Here is a 9,052-nt window from a genome sequence, read left to right as displayed (position 1 = left end):
TATTTCTTTTATTTCTGCTCTGATCTTTATGATTTCTTTCCTTCTGCTAACTTTGGGTTTTCTTTGTTCTTCTTTCTCTAGTTCCTTTAGGTGTAAGGTTAGATTGTTTATTTGAGATTTTTCTTGTTTCTTGAGGTAGGATTGTATTGCTATAAACTTGCCTCTTAGAAGTCCTTTTGCTGCATCCCATAGGTTTTCCGTCATCGTGTTTTCACTGTCATTTGTCTCTAGGTATTTTTTGATGTCCTCTTTGATTTCTTCAGTGATCTCTTGGTTATTTAATAACATATTGTTTAGCCTCCATGTGTTTGTGTTTTTTTAGGTTTTTTTCCCTGTAATTCATTTCTAATCTCATAATGTTGTGGTCAGAGAAGATGCTTGATATGATTTCAGTTTTCTTAAATTTACTGAGGCTTGATTTGTGACCCAAAATGTGATCTATTCTGGAGAATGTTCCTTGCACACTTGAGAAGAAAGTGTAATTTGCTGTTTTTGGATGGAATGTCCTATAAATATCAATTAAATCTATCTGGTCTATTATGTCATGTAAAGCTTCTGTTTTCTTATTAATTGTGCGCACTTGAGAAGAAAGTGTAATTTGCTGTTTTTGGATGGAATGTCCTATAAATATCAATTAAATCTATCTGGTCTATTATGTCATGTAAAGCTTCTGTTTTCTTATTAATTTTCTGTTTGGATGACCTGTCCATTGGTGTAAGTGAGGTGTTAAAATCTCCCACTATTATTGTGTTACTGTCCATTTCCTCTTTTATAGCTGTTAGCAGTTGCCTTATGTATTGTGATGCGCCTATGTTGGGTGCATATATATTTATAATTGTTATATCTTCTTCTTTGATTGATACCCTGATCATTATGTAGTGTCCTTCCTTGTCTCTTGTAACATTCTTGATTTTAAAGTGTATTTTATCTGATATGGGTATTGCTACTCCAAGTTCCTTTTGGTTTCCATTTGTGTGTAATATCTTTTTCCATCCCCTCACTTTCAGTCTGTATGTGTCCCTAGGTCTGAAGTGCATCTCTTGTAGACAGCATATATATTGGTCTTGGTTTTGTATCCATTCAATGAGCCTGTGTCTTTTGGTTGGAGCATTTAATCCATTCACGTTTAAGGTAATTATCGACATGTAAGTTCCTAGTACCATTTTGTTAATTTTTATGGCTTTGTTTTTGTAGGTCCTTTTCTTCTCTTGTGTTTCCCACTTAGAGAAGTTCCTTTAGCATTTGTCGTAGAGCTGGTTTGGTGGTGCTGAATTCTCTTAGCTTTTGCTTGTCTGTAAAACTTTTGATTTCTCCATCGAACCTGAATGAGATCCTTGCTGGGTAGAATAATCTTGGTTGTCGGTTCTTCTGTTTCATCACTTTAAATATGTCATGCTACTCCCTTCTTGCTTGTAGAGTTTCTTCTGAGAAATCAGCTGTTAACCTTATGGGAGTTCCCTTGTACGTTATTTGTCGTTTTTCCCCTGCTGCTTTCAATATTTTTTCTTTGTCTTTAATTTTTGCCAAGTTGATTACTATGTGTCTCGGTGTGTTTCTCCTTGGGCTTATCCTGTATGGGACGCTCTGCACTTCCTGGACTTGGGTAGCTATTTCCTTTCCCATGTTAAGGAAGTTTTCAACTATAATCTCTTCAAATATTTTCTTCGGTCTTTTCTCTCCCTCTTCTCCTTCTGGGACCCCTATTCACAACATAATGTGAACGTTGTTGCATTTAATCCATTCACGTTTAAGGTAATTATCGACATGTAAGTTCCTAGTACCATTTTGTTAATTTTTATGGCTTTGTTTTTGTAGGTCCTTTTCTTCTCTTGTGTTTCCCACTTAGAGAAGTTCCTTTAGCATTTGTCGTAGAGCTGGTTTGGTGGTGCTGAATTCTCTTAGCTTTTGCTTGTCTGTAAAACTTTTGATTTCTCCATCGAACCTGAATGAGATCCTTGCTGGGTAGAATAATCTTGGTTGTCGGTTCTTCTGTTTCATCACTTTAAATATGTCATGCTACTCCCTTCTTGCTTGTAGAGTTTCTTCTGAGAAATCAGCTGTTAACCTTATGGGAGTTCCCTTGTACGTTATTTGTCGTTTTTCCCCTGCTGCTTTCAATATTTTTTCTTTGTCTTTAATTTTTGCCAAGTTGATTACTATGTGTCTCGGTGTGTTTCTCCTTGGGCTTATCCTGTATGGGACGCTCTGCACTTCCTGGACTTGGGTAGCTATTTCCTTTCCCATGTTAAGGAAGTTTTCAACTATAATCTCTTCAAATATTTTCTTCGGTCTTTTCTCTCCCTCTTCTCCTTCTGGGACCCCTATTCACAACATAATGTGACCGTTGTTGCATTTAATGTTGTCCCAGAAGTCTCTTAGACTGTCTTCATTTCTTTTCATTCTTTTTTCTTTATTCTGCTCCGCAGCAGTGAATTCCATCTCTCTGTCTTCCAGGTCACTTATCCATTCTTCTGCCTCAGTTATTCTGCTATTGATTCCTTCTTGTGTAGTTTTCATTTCAGTTATTGTATTGTTCATCTCTGTTTGTTTGTTCTTTAATTCTTCTAGGTCTTTGTTAAACATTTCTTGCATCTTCTCGATCTTTGCCTCTATTCTTTTTCCGAGGTCCTGGATCATCTTCACTATCATTATTCTTAATTCTTTTTCTGGAAGGTTGCCTATCTCCACTTCATTTAGTTGTTTTTCTGGGGTTTTCTCTTGTTCCTTCATCTGGTACATAGCTCTCTGCCTTTTCCTCTTGTCTATCTTTCTGTGAATTTGGTTTTTGTTCCACAGGCTGCCGGATCGTAGTTCTTCTTGCTTGTGCTGTCTGCCCTCTGGTGGATGAGGCTAGCTAAGAGGCTTGTGCAAGTTTCCTGATGGGAGGGACTGGTGGTGGGTAGAACTGGGTGTTGCTCTGGTGGGCAGAGCTCAGTAACGTCCACAGCTGAGTTTTTGATAAGGATTATATGGCAGGGAGTTCAAGGTTATCTTTTCCAGTAAGAAGTACTGGGAATGGTGATAGGTCATCTTGTTGATTAACAGCATATGCTTTGCCAGTTGGTGAGGTGGGAGGGGAAAAGAATTAATGCCTGTCTTGCAGGGGGTTGTGATGATCAAATGTATGTCAGGCACGCAGTTCAGTGTCTGGCACCGAGGAAGACAGTAATAAACGGAAGTTCCTTTCCTCTACCTTACCCCAGTCCCTACCTCCCATCTCCTGCCCCCACTCCATTCTCACACATCCTCCCCTTTTCATTTCACCACCGCCAGCCCTCCTCCCCTTCATAGGCCAACAGAGACAGCAGTTTCCATGGTAATCAGCATACTCATTAGTTCAGAGTTTATTGGTCCTTAAGTGTCTGTCTGGACTGGGTTCCTAGCTCACTTCAGAGGGAGCTTTCCAGTGAGCTCAAGGGCTGTTGAGAAATTGTCAAGCACAAGCCATTATATTCAAGTTTTCCTAATTAGAAACAACAGCATACAATGATATTTTGGTGTAAAGAGAGAAGATGTGAGGAAATCATCTCATCCTGGATGCTCCAGATGCTCACAGCTCCTAGGCATCTGGAGAATCACTCCTCCCCAGCACTCGCAGATGCAGGACTATATCGCTGGGGTGTAGGTGTTGGAGTGTGAGTAAGGAGGCCAGGAGATTGCACAACTGGAAGCCAACTTCACTGAAGGTATTTTGGGTATCTTTCTGAGGATTTGTTCTTTCCTCACCCTCCCACCTGTCCCTTCAGGCTCTAAGGTCATAAGAGTTTCCTGCTCTGTTCATGCTGGGTTTCTATACTGACCCCAACCTTGTCCTTGACTGTACTCCTATGCTTGAACTGCTTTGCTCATTCGGTCAGCCACCATTTATCAGTCCTACAAGATGCCAGGCACTGTGCTAGACACTGTGGATATAACCATGAACACAGTAGACAAGGATCCCTAACCTCAAGGAGCTTACAGCCAAGTAGGGGAAGACAGTCAAAAAACAAGGAACTGCAGAAACGTATGGTTTCAAGGTAATGGCTTTTTCTGCAATTTGCCTGGGCAGAAGAAAGGGCTAATTTAGAAATAACACCCATCTCTTCTTTAAGCCCCTGTGTTATTAGGGCAGCATCCTCTGGAATTTATAGGAAAATCAAATGCATAGACTATATAACTACCGACATCACTACATCGATAAGTTTTGTTCACCAAGTACTTTCTCTCTCTTGTGTGTGTACTCTCTCTTCTTGGAAACATACCTTGCATGGAAGAGTTTGTACGTGGTTTCAGAATTTTACTGTGATGATGTTTGTCTACTTTGCAGATTTTCATGGCACCTAGCACAGCTGAGTGAAAGCAGTGGGGCAAGGTTTTCCCTGATGAAAATGAAGTGCTCTTTTGAGCATGTCTTACATTTCATTGATTTTCTTAGGTGTCCTTGTATTCTTATAACTAAAAGTACATAGGCATGGCTTAAATACTGGTTGACATTCACCCCATGGTTAAAAATTTTGGCCATGATACGGGAGGGATATTTAAATGGAGGGTTCCAGGAACAAACCCTGCTGATGTGGGAAATATGACAATCTCTTTAAATTCACACTCCACATGCCCTCATAGCATCTTGCCATTATTGCAGTCTAAAGGTTAGCCTGAGCGTCCTGCATCTCTTCGTGTCTAAGTTTTCAGCCCCAGGAGAGAGAGAATCAGCTTTCGGTGCCCATGAGGTCATGGTGTGCCAAGCTTCTCCATTGTTTGAAGCACCAGAGTCCCCAAAGCAGAAGAGGAGAGGACAGGTATGTCATTTTAGGGTCATTTTAGGGCGGTACTTTAAAGGATGTTAAAGTGAATCATGTATGTTAGGAAAATTATGTCTTACACAAATACATTTCTTTGTCAAAGGTGTGTAGGCGTGTGTGTGAGAGTTGAGTGTATGTGTGCGTGTGCATTGTGTGTGTGTGCATGTGTGGATACCGTGTGCATGCACAGTGTGTGAGAGTGTGTGTCTGTGTCCCATCTCGTCATGTTCCTGTTCTCCAGTCACGGCAAGGAGTGTACTGTCCACTGTGTCTCTTTGGGACCAGAACTGCACGTATCTAACCTTGAATTCAGCTTCTTCCATGAGCCCCTTCTCCCCTCCCTGGCAAGAACTGGAAGACAGGACCTAGTGAGGGGTCAGAAAAATGCAGAGAAATAAAACTGTGCAGGAGGCGGCAATGAGGATGAAAAACCATAATTCCGACTGGAAGAAGAGTAGAACCACTGTTAGCATCTTGTATTACTCTTATGAATCTGGATGCATCCCCTATGTAGAGTTTAAGTCAAAACTCCAGACTTAATACTAAAAAGGAAGCATAGTTTGGAAAGATAGTTTTGAAAAAATCAAGGAAAAGTCACATAAGTCTTAAGAAAATGGTTTCATTCTATGATGCATTACTGAGAAATAAAGTTCTTAAATCTGTATAACTGTTATCAGGCAATTTATAGTTGTTTCATCTAGTACTGGGACATAAGAAGAATAACTGGAATAAAAGGAATACATTGGCTGGTTTTAAATTAGAGCTTTTTAAGGAGAAAACTGTGACAAGATTGTATGTCCACTCAGTGAGATTTATTTTCTAAGCAAGAGCTGTTTGGAAGATTCAGCACAAATATGAAAATCTCTTCCCAAAAGGGCATGAACCTGCTTGCCCTAAGGCAGTTTTCTTCTCTGAAACAGAAGCATATCCATATAGTCTTTACTCTAATGTATATTCTTTATATCTTGTACTTAGAAGGCGATAATTATGCATTGTATATATGATTGTGTGCCTTGCAATAAAATAAGAACTGTACCTAAAATAAAAAAAAACAAAACAAAACAAGGAACTGCAGAATGGCATGCAAAATTAAAGCTGAGCTTTGGAACAATCTTGCTCTTGACTAGGGTCCCAGCCCTGTTTCTCCCTTTTTTCCTCCTTATCAATGGTCTATATACTCAGTGTAGCTTCTCCTTCCCCCTCTGCTAAGGGATCACATGCGTTCATGTAGGAGAGTGTGAGACTCGTTACTGTCACCAGTGGCATGAGGTTAGATGTAAGGGTGAGTCTTCTGGGAGAAATGGCCATGTGAGCCCCCCAAATCCTGGGGTCCCTTTGGAAATAGAAAAGGTCCCTGTTGCCCACCAGGGCAGAGGAGAGCAGCCATCTCCAGTCCTCTGGCACCTTCCAGCTGAGTCAGTCTTGGCCTTTCCTGCCCCCATCCCTAACGTCCTGTTTTGGTTTCTTAGTCAGCCTCCACCTCCTGATCATTCTTAGTTTGCCAACTGTGAGAAAGAGAGATTGGCACTTGAACCAGAAAGCCCTGCCCAACAAGGAGAAGAGTTGGATGGGATGGGCTTGGGTGTGAAGTGTGCAGGAAAAAACCCCTAGCATAGTGAGGACACCTTTGAAAGAATTTGACTAAACCATTAAGTGCAGAAGATGGGAGCTACCATGATCTCTGGGTCAGCTGAGAAATTGGAGGTGACCCACGGGCCTCCCTAGGTCACTGAGTGGGGTCTGCTCTCTGGATGTGACAGAAAAAGTCAACTGCTGACCACATGATCCCGGGACTGAGGGTTGCCAAGTTTAGTAAATAAAGACACAAGCCTCCATTAAATTTGAATTTCAGGTGAACAATGAACAATGTTTCAGTATAAGTATGTCCCGTGCAATATTTGGGACATACTTATACTAAAACATTATTCGTTGTTTATGTGAAATTCATATTTAACTGGCATCCTGTATTCTTTTTGGGAACCCTATGGGGGTGAGGTAAAAACTGCTATGTTAGGGAAGGATTAGCTTTGTTATTTTTGTCTGTTTCCAGGGGAGTAGAGTAGGACCAGTGGAGAGCTGGGCCTCGGTCTGAGAGCAGTAAGAAGGACTTCACTGGCAGGACACTCGATGACAGTCATGAGGAGCCCTCTGTGAGTAACTTGGAATTAGAAACCTTGGAGAGTCCTTCCAGCTCTGACAGTCTCTGAGCCTCAGAATCTCTAGGGATTTTAAAAGGATGGGGTGGGGAGATGATGGAGGAGGATAAGACTAAGAATTAGAAGCCCCCAAAGAGCCTTCACCATTTTTCTCTTTGGTGTTAGGATGGTGGGATGCATGCAGATGCATCAGCTGGGCACATGGCTTTCTCTGTGCAGATGGGAAGTCAGAGTTTCTATAATATTCCAAATACTCCTGCTGTCATTGATTCTGCTCTTACGTTTTTGACACCCATTTTCCAAGGTAACACTGCTTGGAGGGAAACCCATCCCAGGGCAGGCCCAGTTGAACTCTGGGCTTTCTTTCTTCAGTGCCCATCCCCTCCTCTTAAGGACAGTGACAGCAGCAACCTACATGTGGACACCATTTCACAGCTCACAAAGTGACTGACCATCTGTTCCTTGTCTGGATTCTCCCAAGTCCGAGAGGGAGTATTCGTCTCCTGTCTACATTTGAGGAAGACAAACCCCAGAGATTTGCCCAGTGCCAGGCAAATGGGTCAGGCCTCCACCCGCTCAGGCATTTTTATAATGAACACCAGTGTGTGCCTGCCATGTAGCCTGTGTTAGGGGCTGAGCACGTGAGAAGAGTAAGACCCAGTACCACCAAGTTTCTGCCCCTGAGATCTCCCAGACTAGGGTGGGAGGTGGAGGAGTCAAGGTCAGTGGATGGACAGATGCATGAAGAGGCAAGAAGAACAAAACCCAAGTCCTCAGGGCTGGGCTGAGTATGAATGAGGATCCCCCTCAGGGCCAGCTCTGTGGAGACAGAGACCACTCAGCGGCCAGGCATTCTTCCTCTGTGGCGGGCAGAGGGTCCTCTCTTTTCGGGCTGGCACAGTCTCCACTTGCTGCCTTGGCTCTGCCCCTGGACGTGTCCCTGGGCCCCGTGCATTTGGCCCACAGCCCATCTGGGCCAGACAGAGGCAGCTTCTCCTTGGCAGGGAAGTGCAGATCTTTTCCCTGCTAGGCTCCCCAGGGCCTCTCGGAGGCTTCTCCTTCCCCGCCCCCACCCCCATCCTTTTGTCCAGTAGAATCTTTCCTGGAATTCCAATTGGAAGCAGAGTGAAAGAGAGCTGGTGTTCTCTTTCAAGTGGGAGCTGGCAACTCCAGAGCCCTTTGCTCAGCCCCTGCTGCAGTTGCCCCGGCAGCAGGTCTCTGGAAGCCCAGGGTCAGCAGAACACACTTTAGAAACCGGCTGCCAGCTTCATGTGACATCACAGGGCCTGCTTGCCCCACAGGCACCTCTCACAAATGGTGGCCCGAGCTAAGCTTCTAATTTGCTCTGTCAGCCTTGCAAGAAGTCTCGTCCTCTTGCATTTCCTTCCCTGCTATCCACCCAGAGACCGAGTCAGAACCTTGGCCGTTACCAGTGGCTCCTGTCCCTGACCCACTCCACACCAGAGGCCCAGGCAGGACTGTTTCTTTTCTTTTTAAAAAAATTTTAATTTTAAAAATTTTTATTGAAGTATAGTTGATTGACAATGTTGTGTTAGTTTCAGGTGTACAGCAAAGGGATTTGGTTATATGTGGGTATATATAGATACATATGTATACATATATTACAAGTATATACATATGTATACATATACATCCTTTTTCAGATTCTTTTCCATTATAGGTTGTTACAAGATATTGAGTAGAGTTCCCTGTGCTGCCCAGTAGGTCCTTGTTGGTTATCTGTTTTATACATAGTAGTGTGTATCTGTTAGTCCTAAACTCCTAGGGGGGACTGTTTCTTACCTGCCAGAGCTGTTTCTGTCCCTTGCTTCTCGCCTGTGTTCAGTGTTTATGGAGCTTTGTTCCCCGATGGGGGATAGTCTCCGGAAGTTCCCCCAACAGGAGGCAGGCTAAGGAGTGGGCTGACCTTACCCCAAACAATGAAGTCAGTCTATCGGGGCGAGAGATCTGGGCCAGCAGGCCTTGCAGTGCTGGGGAAAGCCCCCATGAGCCCATGCACTTACATTATGTGGCTACAGAACTGGGCCTGCAGGTAGGTATTAGAGAGGAGGGGGATGAGCCTGTGTGTCTATCATGGGGGCAACTAGGCCCCTG

Source organism: Physeter macrocephalus, chromosome 21, assembly GCF_002837175.3.
Source record: "Physeter macrocephalus isolate SW-GA chromosome 21, ASM283717v5, whole genome shotgun sequence".
NCBI lineage: Eukaryota > Metazoa > Chordata > Mammalia > Artiodactyla > Physeteridae > Physeter > Physeter macrocephalus.
This window is presented reverse-complemented; position numbering follows the sequence as displayed.